The sequence below is a fragment of the Aotus nancymaae genome, unplaced genomic scaffold, assembly GCF_030222135.1.
Source record: "Aotus nancymaae isolate 86718 unplaced genomic scaffold, 86718_ANA_hifiasm-v0.15.2.pri h1tg000041l, whole genome shotgun sequence".
NCBI lineage: Eukaryota > Metazoa > Chordata > Mammalia > Primates > Aotidae > Aotus > Aotus nancymaae.
In genome coordinates, this window is record NW_026988455.1 from 39280220 (window position 1) to 39303393 (window position 23174).

Sequence of the window (23174 nt, forward strand, 5' to 3'; positions counted from 1 at the left end):
GGGTATGCCAAGAAGGAAATTAATACAGTGGGAACAAGTCAATAATATAAGTAAAATAAAGCTTGCATTTAATGATACAAAATGTGCACAAAATGCTTAGAGAAAAATGATAATTTTGGGTAAAAAATCTTCAGAGAAATATTTGAGTATGCTATGTTTTTCTCATTATTATTAGTTATCAAAATATATCAACAAAAAATAATCAAATTGCTTGAATGTACAAATTGTCACAAATAAACCATGTTGCATATCTAAACTTCTTGAGTTTTTAGCAAGTAAAAATGAAAAACAAAACCTATCAAAATGAAGAACTACCACAAAAGATGTACTCAAAAAGTGTATATTTAAAAAAATTAAAAATGCAGATTATGCTTTTGGTTAAATAACAAAATAATAAAACAAACTCAAAGAAAGTAGAAGTAAAAACCTATATATTTATTGGTACTGCTGCTACTAACAGCATCAAAACTTTAAAAAGGAGGCTCATTATATATTCTTTTAAATATAAGCAACAAAATACATTAGATAAAATTCTGGAAAATGTATTCTTAGAAAATTTTTATGTAACTTTTTAATATGTAATTTACATATTTGGTAAAATTAAAAATTGTTATTTGAAAAAAGGAAAAAATTCTTCTTACAAATAACTAACAAAAATAGAGTAAATATAAAATGGACAAACTCTTACGTTGATCAATTATTCAAATAAAATTTAGTACTCTTAAGGCAGTTACTCTCAAATATTTGTAGTCATGCAAATAGATAAAACTTTTCTGAACCATAACTTTACCATACTTATATATATAGTGTGTATATATATATATACACATATATATATAAAGCCCTAAAAATTTTGTGATAAGCTTTGTTTCAAATGTCATATTTATTTAGGCAGAGGAAATATTCAAATAACTATTATTATTATTACTATTATATTATATTATTATTCATCTCATTGACAAATCAAAAACATTACTTAAAGGTACCACAGTGAAGTGGTTAATTTCACTATAGTATTATCCAAATTATTTAGTTAATAAATAAAAAGTTGTCAAAAACTATTAAAAAAATAAACAATGTTTTTATTTGGTGTTGAATGAAAATAACTCATAACATACTGTACATAAAATATCAACTCAATTATATAAAATGCATATAACCACACATATACCATGAAATAAATAAATCATGACAGGCTCTAATTAAATAAAATATGTTTAAAAGCCAAGAATTGTTATCTTTACATGATAATTTTATGGATAATATTTACGTAGTTATTTATATCACTCTTTATTTTCTAAATATTTAACAAAGAACATATCTTTAGATTCAGAAATGAATAACAAAGAACAATGCTTAAAGATTTTTAGAGAGAAGAAATGTCAGCTGGATTCTGGAAGAGTGAATCAGTACATGAAGTTCAATAACTTCATGGGAAAAAGTATAAATTTATAATGATGTATGTAAGGTTTTAAATGGGTTGAAACTCATTTCAGTGGATCTTTGAAGGTAAAACATTGAAACAGTGTTTTAACATTTTCTCCCACGACACTGATAATGATCTCACAAAGTTGTTTATAATCATTTTATTGCATTCATCAGCTGAGACTAATTATAACTCAGAGGAAAATCATCCTTGCAGAGTGCATTCTAAATATTAATAAACATAAATAATGCAAGTTTACTATTAAAGCAATTCAAAACAACAAACAGAACCCACAGGGAGTTTCTTAAAATTAATCTGGTTCCACATAAATTCTGTCTTAAAATGTTCAAAGCAACAATATCCCATACCACAGGATACATTAACTTTCCCCTTTCTTTTGTTCTGTTTTCTAATTTTATAAGACAAAATAATAGATGCGAGTGGTTGGCAGGTCAGGAAAACTTCAGTGGTAACTTATAGTAACAAAAATGAAACTAACATAAACATCAGTTCTAAGGAAAAACAGAACCAGTTGCTCTTGATACTGATATTCTAAAAATTCTGGAATATTTTTCCCCCCTGTTTCTAGCCTGACAAAAATGGACAACTGACAAGGATATGAAAACACAATTTTCTAATTTCAAATATTTATATGATTGGGTTTCAAATCTCAGATAAACAGACACATTTTAGTTTTTAACACAATCTCCTGTCAGATTTTAAGGAGTCTTCACTTGGACTGTCTTGGAGTTGAAAATACTATATCACACATCCAAAATGATTGACTTTATGACTTTGAGCAAATTAATCTTTTTAGAATCAACATCTGATAATTGGTGATAGGTTTTTCTCCCTCACAAAATTGTTATTAGTATGAAATATGATATGATTTTTTTTTTTTTTTTTTTTTTTTTGAGACGGAGTCTCGCTCTTGTTACCCAGGCTGGAGTGCAATGGCGCGATCTCGGCTCACCGCAACCTCCGCCTCCTGGGTTCAGGCAATTCTCCTGCCTCAGCCTCCTGAGTAGCTGGGATTACAGGCACGTGCCACCGTGCCCAGCTAATTTTTTTGTATTAGTAGAGACGGGGTTTCACAATGTTGACCAGGATGGTCTCGATCTCTCGACCTCGTGATCCACCCGCCTCGGCCTCCCAAAGTGCTGGGATTACAGGCTTGAGCCACCGCGCCCGGCCTGATATGATATTTTAAACACAGAATACAAACTTTATTAATGCCTATTTCTGTTATTACCACCATATTTTCCTTTTTGGCTCTGTTTGCCATTACAGTTTATTGCCATTACTTCCTGTGTTATAGGAGTCATTAAATTTGAAGAAACATGTGGATACTAGTTGCAACTTTGCCACTTAGTATGTAATTTCACTTTTGGCAACCTCATCCTCTTCATTTGTTAAATGCCATTAGCAACACTTGACATAGCTACTCCAAATACATTGGCAAGGATCAAATAAAACAAATGATTAAAAAGACTACTTGTAAACTCTAAAACACTATTTAAAGGATTATTTTCTATTCAAATACACTCCATATATTCATGCTACTATCAGATACACAATGCCAAAAACTTAGGCACAATCTGAGATGCAAAGAACAAATGCTTTCAAACATTTGACTATTACAATATTTCCTTATGCTTTAACATACCATAGAGCTAACTTTTTAGAATTGTACTGATTTTGTTCAGATAAAAAAGTAAAAATTAAAAAAAATGATACTTGCTTAAAGTTTCTTCTTGTCATTCAGAACCGTTGGTGTTAAATAGACAAAATCTATGTTTTCTTGGATAATGTCAAAAGGTTTGTTGTCATTAAGAAACATTAACCGATAAAATACAAGAAATCTTAACACTATTTTGATATTATTTGCCATTCCTCGTTATTCTAATTTATAACATGACTGAAGAAAAAATATTTTGTTTCTTCCCTTCTCTATAAAATTACAAATTTTATTTTAGATAGCAAAAGGCGATTTGATAAATATAAGATTAGTATCACATGAAAGTTAAAAGCATTTCAAATTCAATAAAGGTAATGGATCAATAAGAATCCAAAACAGAAAGTTTGGCTTGAAACATATGCTGCATTTTAATGTTTTAGATTAAATATCACATGTGGCAAACTCCTAGTAAACTTTAAAATCATAATCATAGTTTAGAGACAAACTGCTAAATAGATCATATTTTTAAGTGAAGTGGAGAAATATCTAGATTTAATGCTAGATATTCAATATTATGTATTTGATTGAACCATTCATAAATCTCAATAATTATTGAATGGGAGAAAACACAAGAGTAACCAACTTACATGATTTCATTTAATCATTAAAATCACTAAAACTCTTAATATTTTGTCATATTCCTTTACATTTGCAGATTTTTCTGCTCACTCTCTGGTCACATATGGTAAAATCAATGACCCCATAAAGAAGTTTCATTGAGAATAAGTCTAAGGATTGTGGTGAAATTTAAAAGTTTTCTCTTTAGTTTTCTTAGATCTAGAAAATTGTGTAGATGAGTTTTTTCAAAACTTAAAGGAACATACAAACTTTTCCATGAAACAGAATGCTCCCAAACTCATAATAAGTTTGAGGCTCAAACTGGATAAGAGTAATAGATAAAAGAAAATTACAGTCACTTTCATTTATGAGCATAATTATTAACAAGTGATAACAAACAATATATGATGATGAAGTAAGTTTTATCACAGAAATGCCAGGCTTAATTGATCAGCTTAGTTTATCACATTAACAGCTTCTAAATTCCAAGTCTATGGCTCTTCTCAATATACTACCTTTCTTTTATTCTATTTCTTCTTCTTTTCTCTTTTATCTTTCCTCTAATCCCAACCTCTCCCCAGCTCTCTAACAAATACCCTGAAGTTTTCATATGACTAAATTAACTTAGCCTCCTGTTTTAGAGTAAAGGTATCTTAAAAAATGTAGTCAGACTTATGTGTTACAATCATAGAGACATTTATGTTTCAGAGATGTGTATAGGAGTAAGACAGTAAGTTTCTCCAACTGAAGTGTTAGGGACAATTCAAGAGCCAATTTGAAGTTGGAATGGGGATGGCTTATATCTATGCAAGTTAATTATGTTTCCATCTATAGGAGAGATCACAGAGGTGCATGCAACTGCACAGAGACTGAGTTGTTCTTTGCTGCTATTTCCCTTTGGCTCCAGAGCATGACAACTTCTTTAACTTTTCCCATTTGTGTGATGTTGATGTGTAGTTTTCACTCCTTAGCCAGTAATGGTTAGATCATTTGGCCTTGTAGTAAAATCTGTTCTTAGGATATTTCCTTCAACACTTTTTTTTTCATGCAGGAGACTGCTTCACTACAAACCACACAGGGTTTTACTTGCCATGCTCTGGTTCAAAGTTCAATATCCAGAAACAATTTATTTTATGAAATAACTTTCTCATCTTCATTTAGACAGAGTTTCTAAAAATAAAATCAGGCATTTATATATATGGTAACTTTACTCCACCATAAAAAGTGGAGTACTTTTTATCTACTAAAAGAACTTACAAAAGTAAAACCTGTTAAAGAATAAAACCTTTGTACATTTTTAACGGAGTCAATGAGAGTAGATGGTGTCAAGTATTTAGAATGTCTAAGATTAGGCATTGAATTTGGTAACAAAGACAAAATGGAAACTTAGTCTATAGGATTGTATTTTGTAACCCATTCCATCTCACAAATACCATGAACCTCACAGCTGACAATTTCCCCCCTATATATAGAGGATACAGTTCTACAATAGATATGGAACAGGAAGAAAATTTTAAAATAAAGTTAATTTTATTGCTCTCATCCTTAAAGGTGTCCTTTTGAAATATGGATATAAAAGAAAACATGTGCAAAGTGATTTCCTCTAGAGGGAGAAAATAGGAGAAAAAATAGGACAACCATTCCTGCATCTCTATCACACTGCTCTTCCCCAACAACGATGAAACATTGCATTGAAGACACTTGCAAATGTATATTTTGGTCTTAACTGTCAGTGGACAATATTTTTCTAAAATTTCCTAACACAAAAATAATTAAACTGGAAGAAACTTGAGAGATCTAATAATTTGGGGGGTGGGGGGTTGAACTGTTCAGAACAGATGGTTATCTCTTTTATTTTTAAGGATTTACACAGCTATCTATGATGTGATTTTATATCTTGGGTGGTCAAGAATGAGGTAAACCTTGTCCTCCTTCATTAACAAAAAAGTGTAAAAACAAACCAAAAAGGCTGAAATATCAACATGTCCTGTGGGATAATATTTAAAACAGATTTTCAACAGAGTATTTTATAAGCAATTGAGTGTAGATGTGATTTAAAAAACATAATTTTCTCAAATGCAGTCATGTTATCGCATCTCCTAAACTACTCCATAGATCTTTGTTAAAAATACATTAAGAAATTAATAACAAATTAAAATCTTTCTTACTAAGAACCTTCACAGAGTCATTAATATATAGGTATTCATTATGTTGCTTTTATGATGCAAAAGAAGAAACACTTTTATGTCCTAGACGTATTCTGTAGCTTTGTTTTTCTTTTCCCGCATTGTGACATCTTAAGTTTATAATGCCCTATAGGATAGAGTTGGTTATCTTGGTTTAAAATATTACACAACCACATGTATCTATAAAGAAATAGGAACAATTACTAAAATATCTGGAATAATAAAACATGTCAAGAAAACAAAAGCACATAGAATTTATAAGGTCAGTATAAATGTCAATATAATTGTGATTTATCCCTATTAACAATTTACTACACTCATAGACTTAAAATCAGTTTAAAAAATCATAGTTATTAAAATGAATCCCATGTGTGTTAGGTGCAGAAAAGTTTAGAGTACTAATAAAAGTGCTTCAATAATCAGACTGGTTTTGATATTCAGCAAATGTTTCTATACATGTATTTTCTGTTTGTTGTCTTTTCTTATTATACTTTAAGTTCTGGGATACATGTGCAGAACGTGGAGGTTCATCAACCTGTCATCTACATGAGGTGTTTCTCCTAATACTATCCCTTCCCTATACCCCGACCCCTCGACAGGCCCCGGTGTGTGTGATGTTCCCCTCCCTGTGTCCAGGCGTTCTCATTGTTCAACTCCCACTTAAAAGTGAGTGTTTGATTTTCTGTTTCTGTGTTAGTTTGCTGAGAATGATGGTTTCCAGCTTCACCTATGTCCCTGCAAAGGACATGATCTCACCCTTTATTATGGCTGCATAGTATTCCATGGTGACTATGTGTCAAATTTTCTTCTTTATCCATTCTACCATTGATGGACATTTGGGTTGGTACCAAGTGCTTGTTATTGTAAATAGTGCTGCAATAAACATATGTGTGCATGTGTCTTTATAGTAGAATAATTTATAATTCTTTGGGTATATACTCAGATACCCAGTAATGGGATTGCTGGGTCAAATGGAATTTCTGGTTCTAGATCCTTGAGGAATCATCACACTGTCTTCTACAATGAATGAACCAATTTACACTCCCACCAACAGTGTAAAAGTCTTCCTATTTCTCCACATCCTCTCCAGCATCTGTTGTCTCCTGACTCTTTAATGATCACCATTCTAACTGGTGTGAGATGGTATCTCATTGTTGTTTGGATTTGCATTTCTCTAATGATCAGGGATGATGAGCTTTTTTTCATATGTTTGTTGGCTTCATAAATGTCTTCTTTTGAGAAGTGTCTGTTTATATCATTTGCCCAGTTTTTGATGGAGTTTTTTGTTTTTTTCTTGTAAATTTGTTTAAGTTCCTCGTAGATTCTGGATATTAGCTCTTTGTCAGATGGATAGATTGCAAAGAATTTCTCCCATTCTGTAGGTTGCCTATTCACTCTGATGACAGTTTCTTTTGCTGTACAGAAGCTCTTCAGTTTAGTTAGATCCCATATGTCAATTTGGGCTTCTGTTGCCATTGCTTTTGGTATTTTAGTTATGAAGTCTTTGCCCATGCCTATGCCCTGAATGGTATTGCCTAGGTTTTCTTCTGGGTTTTTTATGGTTTTAGGTCTTATGTTTTAGTCTTTAATGCATCTTGAGTTAATTTTTGTTTAAGATGTATAAAAGGGATCCAGTTTCAGTTTTGTGCATATGGCTAGCCAGTTTTCCTGAACCATTTATTAAATAGGGAATCCTTTCTCCATTGCTTGTTTTTGTCAGGTTTGTCAACGATTAGATGGTTGTAGATGTGTGGTATTATTTCTGAGACCTCTGTTATGTTCCATAGTCTATATGTCTGTTTGGGTACCAGTACCATGCTGCTTTTGTTACTGTAGCCTTGTAGTGTAGTTTGAAGTCAGGTACCTAATGCCTCCAGCTTTGTTCTTTTGCTTGGGATTGTCTTGGCTATACAAGCTCTTTTTTAGTTCCACATGAAATTTAAAGTAGTTTTTTTTTTCTAATCCTGTGAAGAATGTCAATGGTAGCTTGATGAGGATAGCATTGAATCTATAAATTACTTTGGGCTCTGTGGCCATTTTCATGATATTGATTCTTCCTATTCATGAACATGGAATGTTTTTCCATTTGTTTGTGTCCTCTCTTATTTCCTTGAGCAGCGGTTTGTAGTTCTCCTTGAAGAGGTCCTTCACATCACCTGTAAGTTGTATTTCTAGCTATTTTGTTCTTTGTAGCAATTGTAAATGAGAATTCACTCATGATTTGACTCTGTTTGTCTATTATTGGTGTATAGGAATGTTGTGAATTTTTGCACATTGATTTTGTATCTGATACTTTACTGAAGTTGCTTATCAGCTTAAGGAGACTTTGGGCTGATACGATGGAGTTTTCTAAATATACAATCATGTCATCTGCAAACAGAGAAAATTTGACTTTCTCTCTTCCTGTTTGAGTAATTTTTCTTTCTCTTGCCTGATTGTCCTGACCACCAGAACTTCCAAAACTATGTCGAAAAGGAGTTGTGAGAGAGAGATGTTTGTCTTGTACCAGTTTTCAAAGGGAATGCTTCCAGCTTTTGCCCATTCAGTATGATATTGGCTGTGGGTTTATCATAAATAGCTGTTATTATTTTGAGATACATTCCATCAGTACCTATTTTATTAAGAGTTTTTGGCATGAAGTGGTGATAAATTGTTTCAAAGGCCACTTTTGTATCTATTGAGATAATCATGTGGGTGTCTTTGGTTCTGTTTATGTGGTGGATTACATATATTGATTTGCACATGGTGAACCAGCCTTGCATCCCAGGGATGAAATTGACTTGATCATGGTGGATAAGCTTTTTGATGTGTTGCTGGATTGAGTTTGCCAGTCTTTTATTGAAGATTTTGCATCAATGTTCATCAGGGATATTGGCCTGAAATTTTCATTTTTTGTTGTGCCTCTGCCAGGTTTTGGTATCAGGATGATGCTGGCTTCATAAAATGAGTTAGAGAGAAATTCCTCCTTTTCTATTGTTTGGAATAGTTTTAGAATGATACTAGCTCCTGTTTGTACTTCTTGTAGAATTTGGCTGTGAATCCATCTTGTCCTGGACTTTTTTTTGGTTGGTAGGCTATTAATTACTGCCTCAATTTCAGAACTTGTTATTGGTCTATTCAGGGATTGGACTTCTTCCTGGTTTAGTCTTGGGAGGATGTATTTGTCCAGGAATTTATCCATTTCTTCTAGATTTTCTGATTTATTTGCATAGAGGTGTTTATAGTATTCTCTGATGGCAGTTTGTATTTCCGTGGAATCAGTGGTGATATCCCTTTCTCATTTTTTATTATGTATGTTCGATTCTTTTCTCTTTTCTTCTCGTTAGTCTAGCTCATGGTCTATCTATTTTGTTAAGTTTTTCAAAAAACCAGTTCTTAGATTCACTGATTTTTTTTGACGGGTTTTTTGTGTCTCTATTTCCTTCAGTTCTGCTCTGATCTTAGTTATTTATTTTCTTCTGCTAGCTTTTGAATTGGTGTGTACTTGCTTCTCTAATTCTTTTGTGATGTTAGGGTGTTGATTTTAGATCTTTCTTGCTTTCTCCTGTGGGCATTTCGTGCTGTAAATTTCCCTCCAAACACTACTTTAGCGGTGTCTCAGAGATTGTGGAATGTTGTGTCTTTGTTCTCATTGGTTTCAAAGAACTTAGTTATTTCTGCCTTAATTTTGTTATTTACCCAGTAGTCATTCAGAAGCAGGTTGTTCAGTTTCCATGTAGTTGTGCAGTTTTGAGTGAGTTTCTTAATACTGAGTTCTAATTTGATTTTACTGTGATCTGAGAGCCTGTTGCTATGATTTCCATTCTTTTGCATTTGCTGAGGAGTGTTTTACTTCCAATTGTGCTGTTAATTTAAAATAATGGTGATGTGGTGCTAAGAAGAATGTATATTCTGTTGATTTTGGGTGGAGGGTTATATAGATGTCTGTTAGGTTTGCTCGGTCCAGAGCTGATTTCAAGTGCTGAATATCCTTGTTAATTCTGTCTCGTTGATCTGTCTAATATTGACCGTGGGGTGTTAAAGTCTCCTACTATTATTGTGTGGGATCTAAGTCTCTTGGTGGGTCTCTAAGAACTTGCTTTATGAATCTGGCTGCTCCTGTATTGGACACATATATATTTAGGATAGTTAGCTCTTCCTGTTGCATTGATTTGTTTATCATTATGTAATGTCCTATTTTGTCTTTTTTGATCTTTGTTGGTTTAAAGTCTGTGTTATCAGAGACTAGGATTGCAACCACTGCTTTTTTTTTCCACTTTCCATTTGCTTGACAAATATTCTTCCATTCCTTTATTTTGTATTTTGAGCCTATGTATGTCTTTGCATGTGAGATGTGAGATGGCTCTCCTGAATACAGCACACTGATGGGTCTTGACTCTTTATCCAACTTGCCAATACATGCCTTTTAACTGGGGCATTTAGCCCATTTACATGTAAGTTTAATATTGTTATGCGTGAATTTGATCCTGTCATTATGATGCTAGCTAGTTATTTCGCCTATTATTTGATGCAGTTTCTTCATAGTGTTGATGGTCTTTACAATTTGGTATGTTTTTGCAGTGGTTGGTACTGGTTTTTCCTTTCCATTTTTAGCACTTCCTTCAGGAACTCTTTTAAGGCAGGCCCAGTGGTGACAAAATCTCTCAGCATTTGCTTGTCTGTAAAGGATTTTATTTCTCCTTTACTTACGAAGTTCTGTAGATATCTATTAGGTCTACTTGGTCCAGAGGTGCGTTCAAGTCCTGAATATCCTTGTTAATTTCGTGTCTCATTGATTTGTCTAATATTGACAGTGGGGTATTAAAGTCTCCACTATTACTGTGTGGGAGTCTAAGTCTCTTGGTAGGTCTCTAAGAACTTGCTTTATGAATCTGGGTGCTCCTGTATTGGGTGCATATATATTTAGGATAGTTAGCTCTTCTTGTTGCATTGATGCCTTACCATTATGTAATGCCATTGTCTTTTTTGATCTTTGTTGGTTTAAAGTCTGTTTTATCAGAGACTAGGATTGCAACCCCTGCTTTTTTTTTTTTTTTTTTTTTTTTTGCTTTCCATTTGCTTGGTAAATATTTCTCCCTCCCTTTATTTTGAGCCTATGTGTGTCTTTGAACATGAGAAATGGGTCTCCTGAATACAGCACATGGATAGGTCTTGACTCTTTATCCAATTTGCCAGTCTGTGTCTTTTAATTAGGGCATTTAGCCTGTTTACATTTAAGTTTACATTTAAGGGTAATATCGTTATGTGTTAATTTGATCCTGTCGTTATGATGTTAGCTGTTTATTTTGCCCATTAGTTGATGCAGTTTCTTCATACTGTCTTTTCAATTTGGTATGTATTTTGCAGTGGCTCGGCCCAGTTTTTCCCTTTCGTATTTAGGGCTTCCTTCAGGAGCTCTTGTAAGGCAGGACTGGTGGTGACAAAATCTCTCAGCATTTGCTTGTCTGTAAAGGATTTTATTTCTCCTTTGCTTATGAAGTTTAGTTTGGCTGAATATGAAATTCTGGGTTGAAAATTCTTTTCTTTAAGAATGTTGAATATTGGGCCCCACTCTCTTCTGGCTTGTAGCATTTCTGCAGAGAGATCTACTGTTAGTCTGATGAGCTTCCCTTTGTGGGTAACCTGACCTTTCTCTCTGGTTGCCTTAACATTTTTTCCTTCATTTCAACCCTGGTGAATCTGACGATTATGTGTCTTAGGGTTGCCATACTCGAGGAATATCATTGTGGTGGTCTCTGTATTTCCTGAATTTGAATGTTGGACTGTCTTGTTAGGTTGGGAGAGTTCTGGATAATATCCTGAAGAGTGTTTTCCAACTTGGTTCCATTCTCCCTGTCACTTTCAGGCACACCAATCAAATGAAGGTTTGGTTCTTCACATAGTCCCATATTTCTTGGAGGCACTGTTCATTACTTTTCATTCTTTTTTTTTTATTATCTTGTCTTCAAGTTTTATTTCATTAAGTTAATCTTCAATTTGTAATATTTTTTCTTCTGCTTGATCAATTCAGTTATTGATACTTTTGTATGCTTCACAAAGTCCTTGTGCTGTGTGTTTCAGCTCCATCAGAGCATTTATGTTCTTCTCTAAACTGTTTATTTTAGTTAGCAAACCCTTTAGCTTTTTGTCAGGGTTCTTAGCTCCTTTGCATTGGGTTACAACAATGCTTCTTTAGCTCAGTGGAGTTTATTATTAGCCACCTTCTGAAGCCTACTTCTGTCAATTTGTCAAACCCGTTCTCTGTTCACTTTTGCTCCCTTGCTTGCAAGGAGTTGTGATTGTTTGGAAGAGAAGAGGTATTCTGTGTTTTAGAATTTTCAGCCTCTTTGTGCTGATTTTTCCTCATCTTCATGGATTTATCTACCTTTGGTCTTTGATGCTGGTGACCTTCAGATGGGGTTTTTGTGTGGACATCTTTTTGTCGATGTTAATGGTATTTCTTTCTGCTTGTTAGTTTTCCTTATAATAGGCACTTCTGCTGCAGGTCTGCTGGAGTTTTCTGGAGCTCCACCCCAATCGCCATTTGCCAGATATCACCAGCGGAGGCTGCAGAACAGCAAAGATTGATGCCTGTTCCTTCCTCTGGATGTTTCGTTCCAGAGTGGCACCTGCCAGATGCCAGCTGGAACACTCCTGTATAAGGTGTCTGTCGACTCCTGCTGAGGCTTGCCTCCCAGTCAGAAGGCATGGGGGTCAGGGACCCACTTGAGGAGGCAGTCTGTCCCTTAACAGAGCTTGAGCTCTGTGCTGAGAGATCCACTACTCTCTTCAGAGCCCCCAGGCAGGAAAGTTTAAGTCTGCTGAAGCTGCACCCACAGCTGCCCCTTCCCCCAGGTACTCATCCAAGGGAGATGTGAGTTATATCTATAAGCCCCTGAGTGGGTCTGCTGCCTTTCTTTCAGAGATGCCCTGATCAGTGAGGAGGAATCTAGAGAGGCAGTCTGGCTACAGCAGCTTTTCGGAGCTGCGGTGGGCTTCACCCAGTTCAGACATCTTAGTGGTTTTGTTTACACTGTGAGGAAAAACCTCCTACTCAAACCTCAGTAATGGCAGACACCCTTCCCCCAACCAAGCTCCAGCATCCCAGGTCAACTTCAGACTGCTGTGCTGGCAGTGAGAATTTCAAGCCAGAGGATCTTAGCTTGCTGGGCTCTGTGGGGGTGGGATCTACTGAGCTAGACCACTTGGTTCCCTGGCTTCAGCCCCCTTTCCAGGGGAGCGAATGGTTCTGTCTTGCTGGGGTTCCAGGCACCGCTGGGGCATAAAAACAATAAAAATTCTTGCAGCTAGCTTGGTGTCTGCCCAAAAAGCCACCCTGTTTTGTACTTGAAACCCAGGGCCCTGGTGGTGTAGGTACCTAAGGGATTCTCCTGGTCTGTGGGTTATGAAGACCATGGGAAAAGAACAGTATCTGGGCCAGAGCACACTGTTCCTCATGGCACAGTCCCTCATGGCTTTCCTTAGCTAGGGGAGAGTGTCCCTGAAGCCTTGCACTTCCCGAGTGAGGTGACGCCCTACCCTGCTTTGGCTCGCCCTCTGTGGACTGCACCCACTGTCTAAGCAGTCCCAATGTGATGAACCAGGTACGTCAGTTGAAAATGGCAAAATAACCCACTTTCTGTGTTGATCTCATTGGGAGGTGCAGACCGGAGCTGTTCCTATTTGGCCATCTTGCAGCCACACCCTATGTGTTTTTTAAATTGTCATTTTGCAAAATACTATTTTAACAAAAAAATACATTGGTCTTCTCTGATCCATGAGGGATACATTTTGAGAACCCTAGTAGACGCCTGAAACTGCAGATAGTACTCAACTCTATACATATTAGGTTTTTGTCCCATACAAACATATACATATTAAAATTTAATTTATAAATTAGGTAAAGCGATCTCGGTCTTTAGGCCATTATTAAGTAAAATCAGTGTTGCTTGAACACAAACACTGTGAGACAATGATAGTTAACTGATAAACTAGATGGTTACTAAATGCCTAACAGGCCAATACATAGACAGGGTCTATATGCTAGACAAAGAAATGATTCACATCCTGGCTTAGATGCAATGAGACAGTGTGAGATTTCATCATACTACTCAGAATGTTGCACAATTTTAAAATTTATAATTGTTTATTTCCAACATTTTTTCCTTTAATATTTTCAGACAGCAGTTTATGTGTGTAACTGAAGCTGTGCAAAATAAAACTTTAGCTAAGGAGAGGGTTACTGTAGTGTCTACATGCATGCTTTCTGGGTGCATTTGTATATAATAAATTGTAAATTGATTTAACACATTAATTACTATTATATTTTCAAGCATCAGACCACCAACACACGAAATATGCATAACAATAGAGTTGTTTTGGTATAGCAACGATGGAAGGATAAGGCCTATAAGTTAGTTGATTAAGTCTATGGTTGAATTGTGAGTGAATTTTTTATTTTATATTTCTTTGAAATGTTTACATTTTTAAAAGCATAATTGTACTATACTGTCCAATTAGAACAACAATAAAAAAATCTAAGTGGTAGAAAATCCTAGTACACATAGCAAACTTTACAAAGAATAAAGATAACTCACTCATTCCAAATACAGACACACATACACACACACTTATACACACTTCAACTCACAAGTTAAAAATACAATGAACAGTAAAAGATTAAAAAATAGAGAAGAGAGAAGAAATACTGTCAATAATTGAAATATGAAAAATCTTCAGAAGTACTGAGAATACTGCAGTTCAGTCTTATAAACAGATAACATTAAGGGTTTATGCATAACTCAATGTCCTGAAAAAGAAAGACAGTTTCAGGGAAAGCAGATGAGAACCCCAAAGCTGATTGTAGATTTACTTTAGTTGAAATTAACTTTTCTTTTTTACTTCTTGTTAAAGTGATCAGACAATTTAAAATATGTATTTACCAGATGTCCCTGCAGTCGGGAGATTAGAAAGGTGAAAGAGAGAAATATATATATATATAATGGTAGCAGCTGATTGGCAAGTTCTTTCAAAACCCCATGTTCTGGATTCCAGGCTGGGTGAAGAGCAGTTATGCTGGGGTATTTGGGAGTGGGAAAAATGATGGTAGCAGTAGTAGCAGCAGCAGCAGCATTCTTTGACTTTGAACTACAGCTAACAAAGTGTGGTATAGAAACTTAAAGTCTATGGAACCCCTTACTTTTCCTCTCCCAATTCTTTAGCACCAAATTTCCTTTGGCTGGAAATTCCTAGAGTGGGCTTTATATCCTTTACTAAACCCAGGAACTGGAAAAGTGAGTCAGCCTAAGGTACTGTGGCTTCCTAACTGAGGGCACAGAAATTGTGTAATCGAAACAAGTCATCCCTGCCGAGCTTGATCTGAATCCTGACCTGAGAAAAATCCATTAACATAATAAAATTCTTATACTAAACCACAAAGTTTTGGGGTAGTTTGTTATGAAATAGAAATTTCTGTTTGTTAGAACAAAAATTTGGTACCTGAACATGGTGTTCTCCTGTAATAAAAACTTTAAAAATTGTCATTGACTTTGGGCTCTGTGCCAGACTAAAACTTGAAGGACACTAAGGAATCTGTTACTGAAAGTTGTAAAAGGTTCAATACAACTACTGGTGAGGTCTGCAAAGACAGGGAGAAAAAGGTTTTCTGAGAACTGAAATAAGAAATAATCCTTATTAAGAGGGGCAAACTACTTGTCATAACTCACCAATGTTGTAGAATAAAGTAAATATATCAAATGCATTGGTGGAATTGATTAGAAGTACATTCTTAATGTGGCAAATGTCAACTAATTGTTTAAATTGTTTATAATAACATATGGATAGAAAGAACCTGTTCAATTTCAAAGCAAAATTTGAGGAAACAAGGGATGTAGGACTGTGTATAAATCTGTTTCACACTGCTATAAAGACATACCTAATACTAAATAATTTATAAAGGAAAGAGGTTTAATAGACTCATAGTTCCACATGGTTGGGGAGGCCCGAGGAAATTATTTAGTGTTAGTATGTGTTTATAGCATTCCAAAATGTGGAACCAGGAGCCATGGAGAGCAGCACTCACAAAATGGGACTAAGTTTTAATAAAAAAACTGGCAATGTGTACTTGTCTAGATTTCACAATTCCTATGGGCAATTAACTGTTGTGTACCTTCCATGTTTTGTTTCTCTCCTTTTGAATGAAAATAGTTATGAATTGTCCTGTATGTGTTCCACTATTGTATCATTGTATGGGTGTGTGTGTGTGTGTGTGTGTGTGTGTGTGTGTGTGTTGGCAAGTAATTTGTTTTTTCAGTTCGTGAGTCGTCGTATTCAGAGAAATTGCACAGGGGAAGTGCATCTCTGGAGCATTATTTATACCTCGACATGATTTAGATGACAAGATCTTGGACTTTGAATTGACTCTATAATGGGACAAAACTTGAGTGATATGAGGAAAAATGGTGAGTGTATTATGACTAGGAAAAAATGTAAATAATTTTTGTTCAGGAAGCAAACTCTGGAGATTTTAAACAAATGTACCAATGTCAGACACTCCTATAAAGATGAGGACTTGTGACTTCTCTTTTGGACTCTAGAAAGGCTCATGGATGCTTCCATAAATAGAATATGACCAAAGTAATGGAATACAACTTCTGAGCTAGCCTCATAAAAAACAATGTATCTTCTTCCTGTGTGTGCGTGTGTGTGTATGTGTGTGCATGCACACACTCGTAGTTTTTTTTCCTGAGCCACCATATGAGAAGCCTGATGCTGTCAGTAAGCCAAGCCATATGGAGAAGTCACATGTAGGTACTCTGATTGGCAATTCCAGTTTTAGATTCACCCCTTTCTAGATGCCAGATATGTGAATGGATGAGCCTTCAGATAATGCCAGCCTCTGGCTGTTGAATCATCACAAGCCTTTGGTGAAGACTTAAACATCATAAAGATCCACAGAAACCATGGAAATAACAAAATTAATGTTTTAAGCTATAAAGCTTGGCAGTATTTTTTAAAAAGCAGAGATAGTAACTGTGATATGAATGATGCTGAATAATAATATATAATTAATTAGGTTAAATAATTTTAAAAAGTAGAATGTGAAGTAATGATTAACTTATTAAAGATAAATATAAAAATTTTAATTAAAACTAATTTTCAGATTCTATCAAAATAAAATTATTCTTGTTTCTTCTTAGGCATTTGACAACACTGCAGTCAATACTGTTTCTTTCTTGGTGTTAAATTCATAAATTATTATGTGGAAAAATATCAATAGTATTGTTTCAGCTCTACATCATAAACATTTATTCTAAATGAACAAAAATGTTAAAGCTGAAATAAAATTAAATTTGATTATAAATTTTGTGCTATTTGCCTTCTAAATGTATTTGGGGTATGTGGTAATTTTTGTATGACTTACATAGCTCCTGTTTCATTAAAGCAGATGTCTGTGTTTTAACAAAAAGAGTCTTAAAGAGTCAGGAAGAGATATCAGAAAGTTAATTGAGTGGTGCACACTTCTACTGTTGCATGAAGTATTTAAATCAAAATAGTTTTATTCTCTTTTTTAAGGTCTTTGATAAATCAAATTATTTTTATAATTTTCCCACCATAATTTATAATAACACCATTATTGTGTGATTATTTATACCTGAATATGTATAATCATTTCTGCTTTACATTCAGGGAAAGATTTTTTATTGCCCTATAAAATTAATTAGGGTTTTGAAACAGGAAAATAGCATTAATATAATTACTTAATTATTAGTAGTTTAAATCATGGCATTTTTTTCCCATAAATAAGCACTTTTCCATGTGGAAGTCATGAAAGGAATACATAACAAACAATGACTAAAATTAACACCCTAAATGTTCAACCCCTTCTCACTTTCTAGATAATTTTTCTCCTTTTCTCTGTTTCCTTTTATTCACAAGAAAATTGGTCACATGATTTGAAATTAAGATTTGAACAACAATAAAATAATCACATTACTTAGATACTTGCTACAATTATTTTGAACCAAATTTTATCTTTCAATTCTTCTCAATTTTCAATATTTACACAGAAAGTATATTTACATTTTTATTAGAATTTCTGGCTTTTGTGCCTTAGTTTGTTGAAGAACAGTAGTAGCATTTCTATGTTTCTATGCATTCTTTCCTTAAATTGTGACTCTTAAGCATAATTAAAATATATTCTTATACTTGACAAGTCTTTATGAGTAAACCATAAAAATGGATTTGAATAAATACTATAGTAAAAAAAAGTCTTCTCTTACTCCCAAATTATACTATTATTACAATATTAATCATTTGTTAATTTATTTTTCTTTACTTTGATAATTAGGAAAAATATAGATTATTCTTTTGGTGTGGCAGCTAAGTCTTCTCATTTATTTAACTACTTATTTATTTATTTGAGACAGGGTCTCACTGTGTTGCCTAGACTGCTCTCAAACTTCTGGGCTTAAGTGATCTTCCTGCCTCAGCCTCCTGAGTAACTGGGATTACAGGCACATGCTAATGTGCCTGGCTTATAAATCTTGTTTTATAAAATGTTATGTTTTCAAGAGTAGTGAGTCATATTTGTGCCAATTCTCAGAAAATCCAAGATTTGTGACCTAGAGAGTAACATGTAGATGTTCTATTACAATATTTTTGTTTAGTTAGAAAAGCAACACACAAAGGTCACATGTTTGGGTGTGAGCCTGGGATTTGACTTCCTTACCCAACAATTAGATGGTTTCTCCATTAACTTATTTGCTAAATTTTCCAATTTAAGTCAATTTCAGCAAAAGCACTTTATAGGATAATTTTTTAGTTGTGCCTCATTTGTAAGAACTTCAGTAGAAAACCAAACTAAACCGTATAGAAAAAAATAAACTTTCAAATGAACAAACGAATGGGCAAATTGAATATAAACACAACCACAAATCAGAATTAGGGGGAATAATGAAAGAAAACTTTAAATGTTTGCCTTACTTCTCTTTGAAGAGAATTATAGTTTCCAAAGAAAACCAACAGTGTGGTAGATATATATATATATATTTTTAAGTTCTGGTTAGCCCTAACTTTTCCAGTAAAATACTCAGTGACCAATAGGATCAAACTTTCCTTTTTGGTGGCTAACTTTGATCATCTATAAAATTTGTATGGGAATCAAATTAGCTAAAAGATCATTTTCAGCTTCAAAACCTCATGTTACTTATAAAACAAGCAGCAAAAAATTAAAACAAAACAAAGCACTTTTTCCAGTATAGTTTGTCAAGTATTTTCAAATATACAGCTACAAAATGTCATTTCTCAGATATTATAGCAATGGTTGCTCTAAGGAACATGAAGTGTAGGAGGTTGCAGGGAAAAAATGACCACATTTAGTACTACTTAATATTAAAGACAGAATGATTATTAAATCAAGAAAAGGGATTTGAAAAACGAACAATAAAAAGAGAAAACATACTTTTATATCTCAATCATTTGTAAACTTATTGTTAAAGTTTATTTTAACTTTATTATTGACAAATTATTTTCTATAAAATAAACATGAGATTAGATATCTAATTAGAAATTTGACTATTCCCACACACTTTAGCAAGGCTCAGTTAAAGCTCCAGAGCTTCTTACTATGCTCAGTATACTAGAATACACTTTGAGATGTTAATGAATCTTACTAACAAGATAGGAATTCACTCAAAGTTTCACTGTGGAGAAGATGTTGAAGTCTTGATCTCTTAGCATGCTTCCCTTTAAATAATTACCTAATTTCTAAAAACTACTTCTCAGATTTCATTCTAATACTAAATTGAAAATGAAAATGAAGTTTTTAACTTGTCGAGCAGATTTTGAACTGATGGATGGATGGATGGATGGATGGATGGAAATCAGTCGATTTCATTGGTGTGTAATGCCATATGTTTGTGGAAGATTCAATAAAAAGGCTGAAAAAATAAGAGGATTCACAAAGCAGTGCCGTTTAATTTAAAATTTAATTTTCTTTCATGTTTCTGTTTGGGATCTTGGACACAACTCATTTAAGTGAAAAAAGGGAACACAGCAACTGATTTCTTTCTAACACTGGTTTTCTTTTCTGAGCACCTTAAAAATTTCCACTGGTACCAATTCTTACCTTTGTTTCCTTTCATGTATCTTCCAGGTTGCATTTTGCCAGTTTGTTTTCAGCTGATCTTTATGTACTAGCAAACTGGCAGAATGACAAAGACAAGCAGGCAAATAAGAGAAAATGCCAAATGTTATTTTCTCCACCCGCAAGCAGTAAAAAGGGAGAACATTCCACTTTCATCTTTTTAATATGAATACTTTTTTCACTCCTGGAATGAGAAAGTACATCCTGCTTTATTTGAACAATGTTCCCCTTAGGAATAAAAGCACTAAAGATAAAGGAAAACACATTAAACTCTATAGCACTTTTAGCTGGCTCACTCTTGCTACCTCTTCTTGCAAAACTGATTCATCTTACAAAAATCCAAAGCAACTTTTGCTGGCAGATATGGCTATTCTTTTGGTATAGAAAACATATCAAATTCATTAATTTTTCTTATATTGTTAACTAGTAATTTTGTCAACAAATGCCAGAAGTAATGAGTTAACTTTTAGGTATTTTCACAGCTTGGAGAGGGTGGTGACTTAATTTGGGATTGTAAAATTCATTGGCCTACATTTGAGTAAATATTTTTTCAGTTGAGTTTTGAATTCGTTATGACGCACATTGCAATATTTTTAAGGCATCAGAATTGTGAACTTTGTATTGTGTAATTCTTCATCTTGTCACTCTAATTTCTAAGACATCAGAATGATTCAAATTTATATTTTTTGGTTTTGTTTTGTCACCTAACCCCCATTATGACCTAAGATAACATAAAATTTATATTGACCTACAGTATCAATATAAATTATTGTATCTATCATGTATCATTTCAAAGACAATAGAAATCTAAATCTAAATCAAGGGTCAGCTGTCCCTTTTCCCCTTAAGAAGAGTGTTTGCTCAAACAGATTTTAGAAAGTGAGGGAAAAAATGCTTCTTTATTGTTTATTTTTGGGAGTTGAGTACTCTTCCTCACTCTGAATGGGCTGCAGACACTGCGTAATCATTGTTTGAAATTCTTTGGTTGCAGCACTTCTCTCCTTAGTATAATGGAGCTATCTTCATTTTTTTGCTTTTATAGAAATACTCCTATTCTTAACTTCCCTCCTATGCCCTACTTTTCAGGAAACCATACATACAAGTAGCCACACAGATTCTCCATTCTACAGGGTGCATTTACCAAAGTTGAGGGATTTTCAGTCTAAAATAAATATTCCACAGGGCTCCAGGGGGATATTTGATACACAAAATTTCACATGGAAGGCCAAGCAGGACCAAGATATAGCATGAGTGGTGGACATATTTTTCTGATTGTCACATGGGTTCCTTTATTTTTTGAAGTATTTAGCTAGTAACTATGAAATCACATTTTTGCATACAATATAACACACATATACACAAACACAAATATACAAATCTCAAAGATAAACAGAGTCTCTAGTAATTAGACACTCTGCAATCTAAACTAGAGTGCAAAAAAACACCCAGTTATGAACTTCAAGATTCTTTTATTTAATCTCATATGATTCTAAATAATCAAAGGTTTAAAAATCAGAAATTTCACATGAAAGTCAGAATACTGGCATTTCTTAAATTTTATGTTGCATTGTGATAACATTTCCAGTGATAGCAAGCAGATGGATCTAAGTAGTTGTACACTAGGCTGGCACTCTTTGTTTTGACACCTTTATCACTCACATAAAGTATATGTATGCCCTCTTGACCAGCTGTCACTTCATTCTCCTGGTCCTTAAAACACTTTTTCTCCTTGTAGGTTGAGATTTGGTTAACCTATACTGATAAAAATAAATCTTTCTATATGATAATAATTAGCAGAGTTGCCTTTTCCATAGCGAAATTAATACAATGCGCTACTCCATAATTAGTTCCTCTCTTTTTCCCTATCTCTGCCTAGAAAAAGCATAATGGTTCCTCAAACTCCTCTTACTAATTACACCTGAATACTGTAAGATGAAGCTTTACAATGACTGCATTTAAAATTTGATTAGGATCCTAGAAAAGTTCTCCCTGATGTAGAAGTTCTGTTTATGCTTTTGAGAGAGGAGGGACAATTTTTATAATTCTTCTATTTATACATACTCAAGTAAGATGCTTTATAAATACAATTCAATTGACTTACCTCAATAGTTGTAATTATGAAGAATATGCTTTAAAGTCTATTTAGTTTTATCTAAATTTAATTATATTCCCTATAAAGAGATACCAGGACTAATAGCACTTTTGTTTTCGTATCATACATTCAAAATTGTACTGCCAGTCAAAATAAAGGCTGCGTGTAATTACTCAGGTTTGACTTGAATTATGAAAACTGAATACATGGATGTAAAGTAGTCAAGGAAAATTTAGTTTGGGTGGGGATAGCAGCATGTGCACAGGCATAGGGCTGTGAAAGGTATGCTATGTCTGAGGGACAGAAAGCATTTTTATCATAGACTAAAGTAGGTGGCAGTGAGACTATGGGTGTGGACTATAAAATTGTATGCATTTATGAAAATTTATAAAACTTTGACACTTCATCATGTGTAAATTCTTCTTTAATCAAAAGGGAAAAGAAACAAACATTAATAGGAAGAATGTATGTAAAAATTGGTATAGGAGCTTATCTAGATTGAGAGGGGCAAAGAGAAAGAACTAGAAAAGATGAGGCTAAGGGAGAATTGTTTTAAAATAGTGTAACATGTTAATACAAAAAAATGGAGAGAAAAATGTTGGATTTAAAATGGAGGGTATTGATAGGGCAGAGTAGACAGACGGAACTATATTAAAGGACCCAAGCATGTTTTGCTTTCCTCCTCTAAAGGGCCAAAAAAGAGACAGAGCAGGCTCAGGAGGTTTAGGGACTTGATCCAATTAATTTATAGTGGGTTACATAATCAATCATGAGAAGAGACTAAACATAAAAATTTTGTTATTTGGGCTCCATGTTGTCCTCACAAGGATAAGAGTACCTCTGGGGCCTCTGTAATTGACTTCTAACAAGGTAGATAATATTGATCATGTTAGAGACATATCTGAAATGGACTCAGCCCTGGGCTACTGCATTGGTAAGGACTAGGCAATAGTAATGTTCATCTAAAATTGTTTTTATAGAGAAAAAGTCAAGTACCGCCAGAAACTTTGCACAAGAATTACAGTGAACTATGAAGTCTGATGCAAACC

The 23174-nt window shown here is 34.0% G+C and overlaps 1 long non-coding RNA gene across 1 annotated transcript in view; it reads right to left on the bottom strand.

Annotated features, from left to right (window-relative positions):
- Window positions 1–23174, bottom strand: part of LOC135268640 (uncharacterized) — a 48968-nt gene that overhangs the window by 25346 nt on the left and 448 nt on the right. The gene's annotated exons all lie outside the window — the stretch shown is intronic.